Consider the following 17,170-nt stretch of genomic DNA (forward strand, 5'->3'; position numbering starts at 1 on the left):
CACATGATCCATCTCCCCCCCATTCCCTATATTTCTATGTGCGTATCCAAAAGCCTCTTAAACACCACTATCATATCATTCTCCATCACCATCCCTGGCAGCTGGTTTCAGCCACCCACACCGTTTTATGTAAAAACATAGGGAGGGAGCACGGTGGGGCAGTGGTAGAGTTGCTGCCTTACAGCGAATGCAGCGCCGTAGACTCAGGTTCGATCCTGACTATGGGCGCCGTCTGTACGAAGTTTGTATGTTCTCCCCGTGACCTGCGTGGGTTTTCTCCGAGATCTTCGGTTTCCTCCCACACTCCAAAGACGTCCAGGTATGTAGGTTAATTGGCTGGGTTAATTAAATATTTTTAAAAATTGTCCCTAGTGTGTGTAGGATAGTGTTAGTGTGCGGGGATCGCTGGGCGGCGCGGACCCGGTGGGCCGAAGGGCCTGTTTCCGCGCTGTATCTCTAAATCTAAATCTAAAATCTGAATCAAACCTGTCCTGCGCATCTCTAAACTTTACCCCTCTCACCTTGAAAGTCTGACATGAAGTCTTTGATAATTTCCACTCTTGATAAAGGGTTCTGTCTACCCAACCTATGCTACTGTCTACTTTATTCCATGCCTTCATCAACTTTTCCGTGGTGTTCTTGGAAGATGCCAGTTTTGTACAGTCGGTGCGATTATCACTTCTGTCCAACCTAATGCTTTACCAATTGGTGTCATGGGTCTGTACATTTCTATGTCCCTAACAGGTAAAGCACATGTGAACTTAGTCCATGAATAGAAGTCTCCTGCACACAAAAAGGGAAATTGGGAGGCAGGACACAGCATTTTCCGGCAAGCCTAAACGACAATCACACCCCTACATTCACGACACCAACTAGTGTGCGGTAATCAGGAAAAAAAAACAAACGGATATTTCCAACTCAAAACATTTGCCGTCATAGAAAGTGCATTGGTTTATAGAGGAATATAAATACATGTGAATGATTATAACTTTCCTTCCCTGATCTCATCCAAATGATTATGCCACAAATGTCAAGATTGTTTATTTATTTGTCATAGGCACCGGATATGAACCGCAACCATGAAATTCTCACCTGTTGTAACTTTACAGGCACTTTAAGCAAAGCAACAGCAACTATGAATATACAATAAATCATCAGTTATTCTAAGTAAACTTGACCATGATAGCAGAAATGTATAAAGTATGTGGAGCAATAATAGTAGTGCAAAGTCCATGGTGGTAAAAGGTACAGGAGCCTGAAAACTGTAATGTCCAGGTTCAGGAGCAGCTTATTCCCTACACCCATCAGGCTATTAAACACAACAACCTCCAAATAGGCACCGATCTACAGAGACTTGGGGGCATTATTTTTGACTTTACACTATTATTGTTTATTTATTTGTCTGAGACCTTTGAACATGCTTTAATTTGACCTTTTCGGACTTCAATGTATATCTTTGCTCTAAATGTTACACCCTTTTTCCCCTTTATCATTGCACTATGATTGTTTTTAGTTTGTTTTCAAGATACAGTGCGGAAACAGGCCCTTCGACTCAACAGGTCCGCACCGACCAGCAATCCCCGCACACTAACACTATCCTACACGAGGGACAATTTTTACATTGATACCAAGCCAATTAGCCTACAAACCTGTGCGTCTTTGGATTGTGGGAGGAAACCGGAGTTCTCGGAGTAAACCCACGGAGGTCACGGGGAGAACGTGCAAACTCCATGCAGACAGCACCTGTAGCCAGGATCGAACCCGGTTCTCTGGAAGGCAACAACTCTACCGCTGCGCCACCGTGCCGCACCCTTGCATTGATGTGTAGTCTTTGACTGGATAGCGTGCAAACAAAGGCTTTTCACAATATCTTTATACACATGACAATAATAAACTAAACTGGGCGGCACGGTGGCGCAGCGGTAGAGTTGCTGCCTTACAGCAAATGCAGCGCCGGAGACTCAGGTTCAATCCTGACTACGGGCGCCGTCTGTACGGAGTTTGTACGTTCTCCCCGTGACCTGCATGGGTTTTCTCCGAGATCTTCGGTTTCCTCCCACACTCCAAAGACGTACAGGTATGTAGGTTAATTGACTGGGTAAATGTAAAAATTGTCCCTAGTGGGTGTAGGATAGTGTTAATGTGCGGGGATCGCTGGGCGGCGCGGACTCGGTGGGCCGAAGGGCCTGTTTCCGCACTGTATCTCTAAATCTAAATCTAAATCTAAACTAAACTGAACTAATATGGACAATGACTCTTCAAGCTTACGGACTGAAACTAATTGTGCCAATATAGTTTCACGGGGAGAGGAATTTTTAAAGTGTTGTTCTGGATTGTTTATCATTAACATTTTCTTTGGCCTCTTCCAGCAGATCACATGGCTGCCACCAGTTGATGGATGTTATGAATCATAATGTTTTCAGGATCTCGGCAACATGAGGGTAGGCCACCTTTTGCAGCTGTTCATTTCTTGTCCATCATCAGACCAGAGAAAGGATTTGGTCTCACAGGGCTGATTTCACAACCGCGGGATGACCCAAAGCACATTATAACTCATGAAGTATTTAAGATGTATAGTTACTGTTGTAATGTCGAAAAGCCCAGCGGTCAGTATGTGTACTGAAAGCAGCAATAAAAATGACTTGGTCATCTGCTTTATTTTAGTGATTTTGGCTGAGGGGTAAATTTTAGCCAGAACTAAAATAATTCTACAATTCTTTGAGCCCAGCTATGAGAATTCTTGCATCAATTTGAGAGGCATTGATTTAAGACACAAGAGACTGCCAATGCTGGAATCTTGAATAAAAAGCAAACTGCTGGAGGGACATTGAACGTAGAACAGTACAGCACAGAATGCTGGAGTAACTCAGTGGGTTAGGCAGCATCCCTGGAGGACATGGATAGGTGACATAGATACGTAGTCATGTCACCTATCCATGTTCTTCAGGAATGCTGCATGACCCGCTGAGTTACTTCAGCACATTGAGTCCTTTTGTGTATTAACCAGCATCTGCAGTTCTTTGTTCCGAGGTTATTTGCGGATCTGGTTAAAATCTCACCGCTTAAAGCTGGAACTGTCTGTATGGTCAAGATGACAGAAAAGGTTTCTGACTCATTTCAAAACTGCAGACTAACCAATTTACTGTCCATTTACTGTCCACGTAATCAAGAAATTACGGCACATTGGCAAAGATGTTTCATCTATGACTCATTGTCACAAACCCGCAAGAACATGATCGTATTTTTATCAGGACACAATTGGGAAAATAAAACTCTCACAAAGACGATTGTTAATTGCAAAATAGAATGAGTCAAACCAGCACGTGAGAACATTACTGGCAAAAGATTTTGGACTGTTTGTTTATGATTTACAGAATTCAATCTCATGGGCTAGAGATAATGACTATTCAGACTTATAGTCTGTTAAATCAACAGAGCCTTTACTATGGCACTAGAACAGTTGCAAAATAAGCAATAGAAATAAGGAACTGCAGATGCTGGTTCACAAAGAAGGACACAAAGTGCTGGAGTAACTCAGCTGGTCAGGCAGCATCTCTGAAGAACATGGACAGGTGTAAATAAACTAAACAAAATTTTAAATGGTTGGAGAAACAGAAATCCTGAGAATGTGTACACAAAAAAGCTCTTTATAAAGCAAATTGGATCCTTGAGTTTATTAATGGAGGGACAGAGCGTAAAGCCCATAAACAGATGCAAAATTCCAGCTGAAGTCTGCCAACTGTTTCATCATAACTTCCTAGCTTTTATACCCTGTACCTCCATTAGTAAATTCAAGGACCCAATTTGCTTTATTAGACACAAAGTGCTGGAGTAACTCAGCGGATCAGGCAGCATCTCTGGAGAAAAAGGATGGGTGATGTTTCGGGTCAGGACCTTTTATCAGACTGAAGACAGAATCTTCAGATTCAGTCTGAAGAAGGGTCCCGACTCGAAGCTTCACCCATTCTTTTTCTCCAGAGATGCTGCCTGACCCGCTGAGTTACTCCAACACTGTGTGCCTATCTTTGGTATAGTCCAACATCTGCAGTTCCTTGTTTCGACATCTTGCTTTATTAGATATTGCTTTCATTCATGCATCCTCAAGATTTCTGTTTCAATAACTAATTAAAATGTAATGTTTTGTTGAAGACCAATCCCCCTATTAAGTGAATCCCACTCCCTCCTACCCCATTGTCAATGGCATTTTTGCACTCGGCTGTACACTGACTACTGTGCACTCAATGACCTTTCATCAGAAGTGGTATATTCTTGTGAAATATTTTAATGACAGTAAATAATTAAAAGTAATCAGACAAATGAAGTGTGAGGAGCTGATTGAAGATCTGACAACCCAAAAGAGAGTATCTGGAGCTTTAGACCACTGGCTCTGCAGAGGCCCTGAGAAGTTACATACCCACGATGAAAATGATGTGGTCTATATCTCATTTCTTTTTCCTACCATAGCAAATGGCCACCATTTGAATGACCACAATGTAAGTGGTGCGAATTTAATTCATCTCTCCAAAGCAGCCAAATGTTAGTTTAGTTTACTGTCACATGCACTGAGGTACAGTGAGTTGAGTTTAGTTTACAGTCACATGTACCGAGGTACAGTGAAAAGTTTTTGTTGCGTGCTAACCAGTCAGTGGAAAGACAAAATGATTACAATCAATCCATCTCCAGTGTACAGATAGACGATGAAAGGAATGACGTGAATAATGTTTAGTGCACGATAAAGCCCAGGAAAGTAGACAGATACTTTATTGTCACATGTATCGTGAAGGTACAGTGAAATTCTTTGTTTTTGCATACACAGTATGCAAAAGAGTCACCACAAGGCACAGACAAATTTTAAAAAGTAGATGGTAGCTCTGAACTCTCTCTGGTTCCTGTAGAGAGTTCCAGAACTCTCTCTCTGATTCCTAGCGATGCAGCGATCAGAATAACCTTGCTCGAAATGAGAACAAAACAAAAAAAATGAAGCTGATTCATAACTTTGGCAAGGAATGTAAAAGATCTCTGGAGATGAATATTCTCTGTCCACATAATTGTGGGATGTTGTCAATTTGCATTCTTGGCTCACAGCAAGTAACAAAAAGCTGAGCACTCCCTCAGGCAGAACGCTAAGATATCGGAAGACCAGCCTCTTGGTAAGCCCTTCAAAAACAATACATTATAAAAGAAGCATTCATAAACTGTGTTTAAAAAAAAAAAGAAATCTTGCACTTGTAAGATTGTGGCAGCCTTCAGCTTACTTTCTGGTATTTGCTTACGGCTGTAAATACGAGGCAGGAGGTCTCTATTCCTCTGACACGTATTAAAATAAACATTATTTGCCTGCTGGCCGCAATCTAAAATAAAGCCAGCTCATGATTCTGCCCCTGTGCAAACCAGCAGACAGCCAGTCTGAGGATTATTGAAGGACAACAACCAGTATTAGTTTGTGAGTTGGCTGCAGACTAGACTCTTATTATAGTTACAAATGATATGTCCACTGACTGCACCCCAGTGAATTGTCCCTTCTCATCATTCTCCTGCTGTCTGCATTCTTTCACACATTCAACCACACAGATGCCCTTGAATGCCTCTCCTCTCTGTAATCCAACTGCCCTTGCCTACATCGATTGCTATCTTTTAGATCCAGCCACAAAGCCTGCAGGCCTCTCCTCAGCGTCTTACTCTGTTAGCCCTGTAGCTTCACCTGGATCTGCCCTTGCCTTCCCTCAGTGCCATCACAAAGGTGTGAAGCGAGGAATCACAAGGATACTGATGGCACCCATCTCCAGCCCACCATCACCTGCCCCAATATCCAAACGGTGGTACAGCGGTAGAGTTCCTGCCTTACAGCGCTTGCAGCGCCAGGGACCCGGGGGTTACATCTGGACAAAGGGTGCTGTCTGTGTGGAGTTTGTACGTTCTCCCCGTGATTCCGTGGGTTTTCACTGAGATCTTCGTTTTGCTCCCACACTCCAAAGACGTACAGGTTTGTAGGTTAATTGGGTTGGTACAAGTGTAAAAATTAGTGTGTAGGGTAGTGTTAATGTGCGAGGATCGCTGGTTGGTGTGGACTCGGAGGGCCAAAGGGGCTATTTCCGCACTACATCTTAAAACTAAACTAAATTATACCTGGACTATCTACTTTCCACAATTAATTAGAGGCCCCTGCCTTTGAGTCAGAGCCCTTCCCATCGAGTCTGCAGAAGGGTCTCGACCTGAAATGTCACCCATTCCTTCTATACAGAGATGCTGCCTGTCCCGCTGAGTTACTCCAGCATTTTGAGTCCATCCCTTCCCATCAAACCTACCCTCTTCTTTGACTCCTGCCTCACATTGTTACGCTAAGACATAGGATCAGCATTAAGCCCTTCGGCCCTAGTCTGTAGAGGTATACAAAATCATGAGAGGAATAGATCGGGTAGATGCATAGTCTTTTGCTCAGAGTAGGGGAATCGAGGACCAGAAGACATAGGTTCAAGGTGAAGGGGAAAAGATTTAATAGGAATCCGAGGGTTAACCATTTCACCACAAAGGGTGGTGGTGGATGTATGGAACAAGCTGCCAGGGGAGGTAGTTGAGGCTGGGGGCTGGGACCATCCCATTGTTTAAGAAACAGTTAGACCAGGTACATGGATAGGACAGGTTTGGAGTGATATGGATCAAGCGCAGGCAAATGGGACTAGGGTGGCTGGGACATTGTTGGCCGGTGTGGGCGAGCTGGGCCGATGGGCCTGTTTCCACACTGTATCGCTCTGTGACTCTGTAACACAGCGGGTGGACCGCAGAATATGAGAACTCATCGGAGAAACATCTACTATTTTGAAACATCTGGAATTCTTATAAAATTGCCAGAGAATTTTGCAAACTTAAACCACAAATCTATTTGACTCATCAGTGAACTCAGCCAATAGGCATAAACATGATCAGTTCAGGACCCTGTGCTGAATCCACTGGTTGCTAAATTACATCTACCATATCGGAGAAAATTACCAATAGTTTGGGAGACCTGGTACGTTATGGTTTTATTTCCAGGGCTTGGCTATTTGTTATTTACTTTATGAGCTCACTAATTGTTTAAAAGGTCATGCTTGCCATTATGTGGTCGGAAAGAGAAATTTGATGTACACTACATCATTTTCATTGTGGGTACATAATTTATCAGGGCCTCTGCAGGGACGACTATGCTGAAACAAGGAACAATTGCAGATGCTGGTTCACAATAAAAAAGACTGGTGCTGGAGTAACTCAGCGGGTCAGGCAGCATCCCTGGAGTACATGGATAGGGTGACATTTTGGGTTGGAACCCTTCTACTCCGACCCGAAATGCCACCTATCCATGTTGAGTTAATCCACCATTTTGTGCCTATCTGTTCAGTCTGAAGAAGGGTCCGGACCCGAAACGTCGCCCATCCTTTTTCTCCAGAGATACTGCCTGACCCGCTGAGTTACTCCAGCACTTTGCGTCTATCTTCGACATGTACCAGCATCTGCAGTTCCTTTCTACACATTTTGTGTCTGTGTATCGATAAGTGATGTTTTGGGTCAGGACCCTTCTTCAGACTGAATGTATGGGGGGGGGGAGGAAGAGGAAGAGGAAGCTGGAAGAGAAAAAGGGTAGGACAAAGTATAGTATTAGATGAACAGAGGCAAGGGGATTTTTTTTGTGATATAGTCATTGTGGATTTTATGGACATCATTTGGCCACTGTAAAGTTTTATAAACAATTGAATAACAAATCAACCTATCTGAGGAAGCAGGCTGCGGGAATTAATAATCAGCCTGCTGAGCCTTTGCCGACCATCAACCAACTGATCCTACGTTCCTCCAAAAGACAACGTGAGAAACAATGGAACAGACACCTAATTGTGTACTGAAGCATCAACCAAATTTCTGTAGAAACAAGGAACAGCAGATGCTGGTTTTCCAAAGAAATAAGATACGAAGTGCTGGACTGACTCAACTGGTCAGGCAGCATCCCTGGAGAATATGGAGAGGTGACGTTTCGGGTCGGGACCCTTCTTCAGCCTGATTGCAGGTTGAGGGGAGGAGAAAGGTAGAAGAGAGGAGGGGCAGGATATAGTGCAGCAGGTAATAGGTGAAGACAGTTGAAATTCTGATCAATGGTGACCATCAGTAACATGGCAATGGTGAAGCCATTACATATCAGCCTCCGATATTAGCGTATTTTTCATAGAAGTGTGAAAACGCACACCTCCAGATTCAGGGACAGTTGCTTCCCAGCTGTTATCAGGCAACTCAACAATCCTACCACATCTCGAGAGCAGTCCTGAACCACTGTCTACCTCATTGGTGACCCTCGGACTATCCGTACGGCGGCACGGTTGGCGCAGCGGTAGAGTTGCTGCCTTACAGCGAATGCAGCGCCGGAGACTCAGGTTCGATCCTGACTACAGGCGCCGTCTGTACGGAGTTTGTACGTTCTCCCCGTGACCTGCATGGGTTTTCTCCGAGATATTCGGTTTCCTCCCACACTCCAAAGACGTACAGGTATGTAGGTTAGTTGACTGGGTAAATGTAAAATTTGTCCCTAGTGGGTGTAGGATAGTGTTAATGTGCGGGGATCGCTGGGCGGTGCGGACTCGGTGGGCCGAAGGGCCTGTTTCCGCGCTGTATCTCTAAATCTAAATCCTTGACAGGACATTACTGGCTTTGCTTGCACTAAACGTTATTCACATTATATCCTTTATCATGCATCTGTACACTGTGAATGGCTCGATTGTAATCGTGTATTGTCTTTCCATTGACTGGTTAACACGCAACGAAAGCTTTTCTCTGTACCTCGGTACACATGAGAATAAACTAAACTCTCTTCCACTGACTCTTGGATCAGTTCCATCATTCCCAATGAGAAGCAGTTTTGAGGCATTCACCTTGTTTGACATTTATTTGCCACTTGGCTGCATATTCAGTCTTTGCTGCAAAGAGGCATGGACAACTTCATCGGCTAAAGATTTGTGAACGGAAAAGAACATTGTGTGACCATCAGCAACATTCCCTCCTTCTGATCTGATAATGGAAGGAAGGTTATGCTGAGGACATATTCCTGTCCTTCTAATGTACCTCATTCTCCAGACTATCTTCATCTATCTCCAGTCACTGAAAAGACTGTACATGATTACAAACAAGTCATCCACAGTGTACAGACAAATGATAAAGTGAAGCCTTTAGTGCACGTTAAAGTCCGATTAAAGATAGGTCACAGGTCTCCAATGAGGTAGGTAGGAGGTCAGGACCTAGATAGAGTGATATTTAGATTTAGATTTTTTTTAGATTTAGATTTAGAGATACGGTGCAGAAACAGGCCTTTCGGCCCACCGGGTCCGCGCCGCCCAGCGATCCCCGCACACTAACACTATCCTACACACACTAGGGACAATTTTTACATTTGCCCAGCCAATTAACCTACATACCTGTACGTCTTTGGAGTGTGGGAGGAAACCGAAGATCTCGGCGAAAACCCACGCAGGTCACGGGGAGAACGTACAAACTCCGTACAGACGGCGCTAGTAGTCAGGATCGAACCTGAGTCTCCGGCGCTGCATTTGCTGTAAGGCAGCAACTCTACCGTGCCGCCATATGGAGAGGATGGGAGTGTCTAGGACCAAAGGTCATTGCCTCAGAGTTAAAGGACTTTCCTTTAGAAAGGAGATGAGGAGGAATTCCTTTAGTCAGAGGGCGGTGAATCTGTGGAATTAATTGCCACAGACAGCTGTGGAGGTCAGATCAGTGGATATTTTCAAGGAAGAGATAGATAGGGCGGCACGGTAGCGCAGCGGTAGAGTTGCTGCTTTACAGCGAATGCAGCGCCGGAGACTCAGGTTCGATCCTGACTACGGGTGCTGCACTGTAAGGAGTTTGTACGTTCTCCCCGTGACCTGCGTGGGTTTTCTCCGAGATCTTCGGTTTCCTCCCACACTCCAAAGACGTACAGGTATGTAGGTTAATTGGCTGGGTAAATGTAAAAATTGTCCCTAGTGGGTGTAGGATAGTGTTAATGTACGGGGATCGCTGGGCGGCACGGACTTGGAGGGCCGAAAAGGCCTGTTTCCGGCTGTATATATATGATATGATATGATATGATATGATAGTTTCAGGATTAGTACGCATATCAGGGGTTATGGGGAGAAGGCAGGAGAATGGGGTTGAGGGGGCAAAATACTGTAGATCAGCATGATTGAATGGCGGACTAGACTTGATAGGCCGAATTGCCTAATTCTGCTCCTATCACATATTAAATTATGAACTGAGGACCGCACAGCACTCCAGAGAACCATTCAGTCACCTGATAACAACTGGGAAGAAACTTCCCAAATCTGGAGCTATTTGTCTTCAAACTTTGTACCTCTTGCCCGATGGGAGAAGGGATGAGAGGGAGTGAGGCGGGGTGAGACTGTTCCTTGGTTATGCTGGTGGCCTTGCCGAGGCAGCTTGCTGCAGATGGTCAATGGAAGGGAGGTTGGTTTGTATGATGGACTGGACTACATCTACTCTCTGCAGAGGAGGTCGTTGAGAAAGGTACCATAACAACATTTAAACAACATTTGGACAGGTATGTGGATAGGAGAGGTAAGTCAAATGCTAAGTTTAGTTTAGAGATACAGCGTGGAAACAGGCCCTTCGGCCCACCGAGTCCGCACCGACCAGCGATGCCCGCATTTTAACACTATCCTAGGAACAATGTTACACACCAACACCAAGCCAATTAACCTACATACCTGTGCGTCTTTGGAGTGTGGGATGAAACCGAAGAAAACCCATGCGGTCACGGGGAGAAGGCACAAGCAGCACCCACAGTCGCGATCGAACCCTTGTCTCTGGCGCTGCAAGTGCTGCAAGGCAGCAGCTCCATCGCTGTGCCGCCCCTAATGCGGGCAGGTGCACCTCGTGTCGGCAGTGGGGCATCTTGGGTAAATTGGGCCAAAAGGGCCTGTTTCTGTGCTGTTTCACTCTATGACTGATTTGCAGGGACACACTTGGAGATGGATATCAGGTGCTGCTGGAAGACCATCAATTCGGTGAAAGATGCTCCTCAATCCGTCCAAATGAAGTAAAGCTGCTGCCTAACAGCGTCAGAGGCTGGGTTCGATCCTGACGTCATGTGCTGTCTGTGTGAAGAATTGTACACCCTCCCTGCATCCGCGTGAGTTTCCTCCGGGTGCTCCGGTTTCCTCCTTCATCCCAAAGATGTGCAGGTCAGTAGGTTAATTAGCCCTCTGTAAAATTGAGAAGGGAGTGGATGAGAACGTGGGATAACGTGGAACTGGTGTGATTGGGTGGTCGATGGTCGGCGTGGACTCGGTGGGCCGAAGGGTCAGTTTCTTATTTCCTCACTTTAAGGCCCAGTGTCTTTCCAAAAGCGAAACACTTCAATTGCTTGACATCCAACCCCCCCCCACATGAAATAATAAGCTCGGCAGTATGGATGTAGAGAGAAAATCAAAGTTAACATTTCATGTTGATGATCTGTCTCCAGTTCTGCTGCAAGTCATCAGTGTGAGATACTAACTCTATATATAGCTCCCTCCAAAGATGCTGCCCGACTCGCTGGGAAACTGGGCATTTTCTATTTTTACTCCGCATCAAACGTCAGTATGCCCACGTGTCCAGAAATATCTGTGGAATGTGTGTAAGTGATTTACTGGTTGAATTTAGGAGCTGAGATTCCTACACTGCGATTTCACGGCAGATGCCTCCCATAGTTATGAGTTCCTGCACACAGCGCTTGTAAATTGATTGAAGGTTTCACTCCACGTGTCAACGGAAGGCTCGAGGCCCCCGACCGCGCGAGAACAAAGAAGGGAAGAGATTGAACTCTTTGTTTCGCCTTCCATCACAGTGAGGAATGTGGAGGAGTCACTGTGGCGGATGTCTAAGAAAATAACTGCAGATGCTGGTACAAATCGAAGGTATTTATTCACAAATTGCTGGAGTAACTCAGCAGGTCAGGCAGCATCTCAGGAGAGAAGGAATGGGTGACGTTTTGGGTCGAGACCCTTCTTCAGACTGATGTCAGGGGGGCGGGACAAAGGAAGGATATAGGTGGAGACAGGAAGATAGAGGGAGATCTAGGAAGGGGGAGGGGAAGAGAGGGACAGAGGAACTATCTAAAGTTGGAGAAGTCAATGTTCATACCACTGGGCTGCAAGCTGCCCAGGCGAAATATGAGGTGCTGTTCCTCCAATTTCCGGTGGGCCTCACTATGGCCCATGACAGAAAGGCCAGACTGGGAATGGGAGGGGGAGTTGAAGTGCTCGGCCACCGGGAGACCAGTTTGGCCAACGCGGACCGAGCGCAGGTGTTGAGCCAGCATTTTGTGAATTAATACCTTCGTAGTGGATGTTTACATTAAAATGTATTTTGTGTGTCCTGTTGCTTTTTACTGGTATGACCGTATGGCAAATCAAATTCCTCGTATGTAGCAAAACATACTTGGCTAATAAAGTATGATTATGACATGTAATTGCGAACGTGTTTGTTTAGAAATATTGCAAATGCCCATGTGATATAGTTATGTGCAGGCACGGTATAACAGTGAGGGGGGGGGGGGGTGGAGTGCATATTGATGAAACCCTTTTATTCAGAGTCCCGGTTAAATGGACGATGGAAACATATTTGGTGATCATGGAGGTCCATGTATCAATAACGCACACGTTCCCCCAAATAAACCACTGCCACACCGGGGCGCAACGGTCCAAGATGGACAATTTACAAATTCTATGTGGATTTTTCCATTTTGGTGGGAGAGGGGGGGGGGGGGGGGGGAGAGGAAGGGGGTGGAAGAGGAGAGGTGGGGGGGAGGGAGAGGAGAGGTGGGGGGGGAGGGAGAGGAGAGGTGGGGGGGGAGGGAGAGGAGTGGTGGGAGGGAGGGAGAGGAGAGGTGGGGAGGGAGAGGAGAGGTGGGGGGAAGGAGAGGAGGGGAGGGAGAGGAGGGGAGGGAGAGGAGAGGTGGAGGGAGAGGAGAGGTGGGGTGGAGGGAGAGGAGGTGGGGGAGGAGAGGTGGAGGGGAGAGGTGCGGGGGAGGGGAGAGGTGGGGTGGAGAGGAGAGGTGGTAGGGATGGTGGGGGAGGGAGAGGAGGGGGAACAACTGGAATTTTTTTTTTTTTTTAATAGGTAGACCCTAAAAAGAATCCCAGTCCAGGGTCTTTAGGAAGCGACCACAGTGAAAACCTGAGGTCTCCATTTTTTAAAAAAAAATCACAACTTTCGATAAAGGGACGGGGAAGAGAACTGTTGACGGAAAATCGCAGAGAAGGGTAGTTTTGTACACACACAGCCACACACACACAGCCAGCCACATACACAGCCACACAGACAGCCACACACACAGACAGCCACACACACACACACAGACAGCCACACACACAGCCACACACACAGACAGCCACACACACAGACAGCCACACACACACACACAGACAGCCACACACACAGCCACACACACACACACACAGCCACACGCACAGACAGCCACACACACAGCCACACACACACACACACAGCCACACACACACAGACAGCCACACACACAGCCACACGCACACACACACAGCCACGCACAGACAGCCACACACACAGCCACACACAGCCACACATACACAGCCACACACACACAGCCACACCCACACACACACATACAGCCACACACAAACAAAACACACACACAAACAAACACACAGCCACACACAAACAAACACACACACACGAGTGCACTGCCAAGGCGTGGCTGTTGTGACTGGTGAAGGAGTTGTGTGTGTGAGAGGTGGCGAGTTCCGCTCATTGTGTCGCCTGTGACAACAGTCGCCGATTGCAAAGACCGTGGAGCTTCGTTGTCGCCGAGCTCGCCACCTCTTGCAGACAGACAGACAGCAGGGGCGGCGACGACGACGGGGGGGGGGGGGTCATCTCACACCCCCACCCCCTCCCCCTCCCCCTCCCCCTGAGCAGGAGATGGGCCGCTTTGCCCTCCTCCACCCACCGGTGTGAGTGAGTGAGTGAGTGAGTGTGTGAGCGAGTGATCCACGCGTCCAAACGCACGCCTGGGCTTCCTTCCGCGAAATGTAACCTTCTGCTGGAATTGCAACCTGCCCCTCGGTTGGAGAGAGGCTGCTGCTGCTGCCAGCGCCACCACACACTGTCTGACTGTAACAATGTGCCTTGTAACGATGTGTAAGGGTGCCCTGGTACCCGCTACACTGAGTCAGGAGTGAACCCTGCCTTGCCCAGGAAGATGACGCGCGGTGGATGTGTGAATTGGAAGGGGATCCCTGACTGCTCTCTCCTCCTCTAATTTAATCGTCTCCCTGCATTACCTTGCCAGGTCAAAAACCATCCTCCTCCCCCTCTCCTCCCTCCCCAGCCCCAGCCCCAGCTTGCTGCCTTACGTTTAAACCACTCCGGTAAGCGAAGACAACGACATGATATGTGTCTTTTTTGTTTGTTTGTTAATCATTTGATACCGAACTTGTGTGTGTGTGTGTTTTTAAAAAAAAAAAATGTAAACCATTGGGCAACAGGGTTAAATAACATCAGGATTTCAGAATGCTTGTCCTCCAACTATTTTAGCCCCCCTTGGTTTTCACAGCAGAGATTTGGTTCCTTCAGCGTTGGATTATTTCAGGCGAAATTGGTATCAGTTTCATGGACCGTGGACCGAGTCTTCCTGCTCCGATTAATGTAACAACAAAGCACAACGAGTTGCAATTAAATGTCGGTGCGGGGCAACTGTAACCGGGCAGAATGGTTGTGGCGAAGCGTTTGTAGAAAATACGGGCGTTGAGATTTTTTGCTCTCTCTCTCTCTCTCTCTAACTCTCTATCTGTCTCTCTCTCTCTCTCGCAAGAGGGAGTCGAGCTGGGAGGGATTTTTAAAGGACATCCAATTTTTCCTCGTGTTTATTTCTTAAAGCCTCCTCCCTCTCTAACTCTCTTTCTCTCTCTTTCTCTCTCTTTCTCTCTCCTTCTCTCTCTCTTTCTCTCTCTCTTTCTCTCTATCTCTCTCTCTTTCTCTCTCTCTATCTATCTCTCTCTCTCTCTCTCTCTCTCTCTCTCTCGCAAGAGGGAGTCGAGCTGGGAGGGATTTTAAAGGACATCCAATTTTTTCCTCGTGTTTATTTCTTAAAGCCTCTCTCCCTCTCCAGACCAAGGCAAGGAAAATCGACCCCATTAATATTCTGAGCTCCGATTGGAATCGTTAGTTGCAACACGACAATCGCTTGGATTTATATATATATTTATTTTTTTTAAATTATTTTTTAAAATCATGTGATAAGCCTCTCCTGGAGAGAACGCTGACTGTGTTACACATTGAATGGTAAGTCGGAGGATTTACTTGGCGTTAGAAATACAATAATTCTGGGGTGTTTGGAGTATTTTTGTCTCCCCTTGTGTTTTTTTGGACCTAGTTTTGTCATGTTCTTCACCGGAGCTCCCCCCCTCCCTCCCCCTCTCTCTCTCCCCCTCTCTCTCTCCCCCTCTCTCTCTCCCCCTCCCCCCCCTCTCTCTCCCTCTCCCCCCCCCCTCTCTCTCCCCCTCCCTCCCCCCTCTCTCTCCCCCTCCCTCCCCCTCTCTCTCCCCCTCTCTCTCCCCCTCCTCCCCCTCTCTCTCCCCCTCCTCCCCCTCTCTCTCCCCTCCTCCCCCTCTCTCTCTCCCTCCTCCCCCTCCTCTCTCCCCCTCCTCCCCCTCTCTCTCTCCCTCCTCCCCCTCTCTCTCTCCCTCCCCCCCTCTCTCTCTCCCTCCCCCCCTCTCTCTCTCCCTCCCCCCCCTCTCTCTCCCTCCCCCCCCCTCTCTCTCCCTCCCCCCCTCTCTCTCCCTCCCCCCCTCTCTCTCCCTCCCCCCCTCTCTCTCCCTCCCCCCCTCTCTCTCCATTCCCCCCCTCTCTCTCCCTCCCCCCCTCTCTCTCCCCCCCTCTCTCTCCCCCCCTCTCTCTCCCCCCCCTCTCTCTCCCCCCCTCTCTCTCCCCCCCCTCTCTCTCCCCACTCTCCCCCTCCCCCCCTCTCCCCCTCCCCCCCTCTCCCCCTCCTCCCCCTCCCCCCCCTCTCTCCCCCTCCCCCCTCTCTCTCCCCCTCCCCCCTCTCTCTCCCCCTCCCCCCTCTCTCTCCCCCTCCCCCCCCTCTCTCTCCCCCTCCTCTCTCTCCCTCTCCCTGCGTAATTTTAATTAACAATTTTGAGAGACATTAAAAAAAAAAAAATCTTGCTTCTTTCAGTATCCATCCATCCACCCCCGCCACTGAAAAACAAAAACCCCTGGTTTTAATTGCCGTTAATTAGCCGGTTATTGTTTGACCTCGCCACTGTTTATAGGAGCTGATGCGTGTTAGTTTGTTCCCCTGTTTCCAGCTGCCTTGAATCACAATTTTAAACAAGGCTGGGAGGTGGTCGGTCATCTTGGGAGTTTCCTGGCAGTCGAGTTAACAGAATAGTCAGTGACACACATTCCCTTTTCAAGAAAATAAAAGTCGAGATGGTGTTTCGTCTTGGCAAATGCCCCCACCCCCTTCCCCTCTCCCCCTTCCCCTCTCCCCTCTCCCCCCTTCTCCTCTCCCCCCTTCTCCTCTCCCCCATTCCCCTCTCCCCCCTTCCCCTCTCCCCCCCTTCCCCTCTCCCCCTTCCCCTCTCCCCCCTTCCCCTCTCCCCCCTTCCCCTCTCCCCCCTTCCCCTCTCCCCCTTCCCCTCTCCCCCTTCCCCTCTCCCCCTTCCCCTCTCCCCCTTCCCCTCTCCCCTTCCCCTCTCTCCCTTCCCCTCTTCCTCTCCCCCCCTTCCCCTCTCCCCCACCCCCTCTCCCCCTTCCCCTCCCCCCCTTCCCCTCTCCCCCACCCCCTCTCCCCCCCTTCCCCTCTCCCCCACCCCCTCTCCCTCTTGAAACAGACGTGAACGGAGACTGTCTGAATCTTTTTGTTTCTCGGTGGACAGCACCTTTAAATTGAATATTAAATTGAGCGATTACTTGCGGTGACCAGAGCCGTGAGGGCGGTGGAAAGCTAGGGACATTTACACAGCTCTCGTTCATGGATATTTTGATGGGGGTGATAGCAATGTCGAGCTCTTCACTGTAATAACACTATGCCCAGATGTGAATGTGTAACTGTGCCTTGAGGCCGTGTGTGCCGTGGGTGGCGGTGACATCTCCTTCAGGACTGTCTGTATATGGCAAGTTT

The 17,170-nt window shown here is 47.8% G+C and overlaps 2 protein-coding genes across 8 annotated transcripts in view; one reads left to right on the top strand and one right to left on the bottom strand.

Moving 5' to 3' along the window:
• Positions 1–17,170, top strand: part of LOC144606726 (cAMP-dependent protein kinase inhibitor alpha-like) — a 692,291-nt gene that overhangs the window by 575,473 nt on the left and 99,648 nt on the right. For 2 of the 7 annotated variants that reach the window (XM_078423050.1, XM_078423054.1), the window contains exon 1: positions 14,014–14,414. The exons of 1 other annotated variant lie outside the window; for it this stretch is intronic. The gene's annotated coding sequence lies outside the window, so the exon portion shown is untranslated. Of the gene's footprint in view, positions 1–14,013; positions 14,415–14,833; positions 15,328–17,170 lie in introns of those variants that run through there. 4 more of the 7 variants (XM_078423049.1, XM_078423053.1, XM_078423055.1 and 1 more) reach the window with 3 other exon arrangements.
• The window catches only part of LOC144606621 (serine incorporator 1-like), a 129,967-nt gene that overhangs the window by 39,534 nt on the left and 73,263 nt on the right, over positions 1–17,170 (bottom strand).

This window comes from Rhinoraja longicauda, chromosome 27, assembly GCF_053455715.1.
Source record: "Rhinoraja longicauda isolate Sanriku21f chromosome 27, sRhiLon1.1, whole genome shotgun sequence".
In the NCBI taxonomy this organism is placed as follows: Eukaryota; Metazoa; Chordata; class Chondrichthyes; order Rajiformes; family Arhynchobatidae; genus Rhinoraja; species Rhinoraja longicauda.